Source organism: Penaeus monodon, chromosome 28 (genome assembly GCF_015228065.2).
Source record: "Penaeus monodon isolate SGIC_2016 chromosome 28, NSTDA_Pmon_1, whole genome shotgun sequence".
NCBI lineage: Eukaryota > Metazoa > Arthropoda > Malacostraca > Decapoda > Penaeidae > Penaeus > Penaeus monodon.
The window spans coordinates 39,752,175-39,752,452 of NC_051413.1; positions in this window are offsets into that span (position 1 = coordinate 39,752,175).

The window sequence follows — 278 nt, forward strand, 5'->3', positions numbered from 1 at the left end:
GAAAAATGTGTATTCTTTTTTTGGGGAATTTTTGAGGGACGTTAAAAAAGAAAAAGGGGGGGGGGGGGGTTTTTTTTAAAAAGGGGTCCTTGGGGGGAAAACGGCCCCAAAGAATTATTCCTTTTGAAAAAACTTCTTATTTTATAAAATATTTAAAAACCAATATGTTATGTGTCAAAAAGGGGTTTAATTCATTTTATAAAAAAATATAATGAACACACCCCCAACCCAAGGCCCGCGGGGCGCGGGCGGCGGGCCCGAGACAGAACCGATTCCCT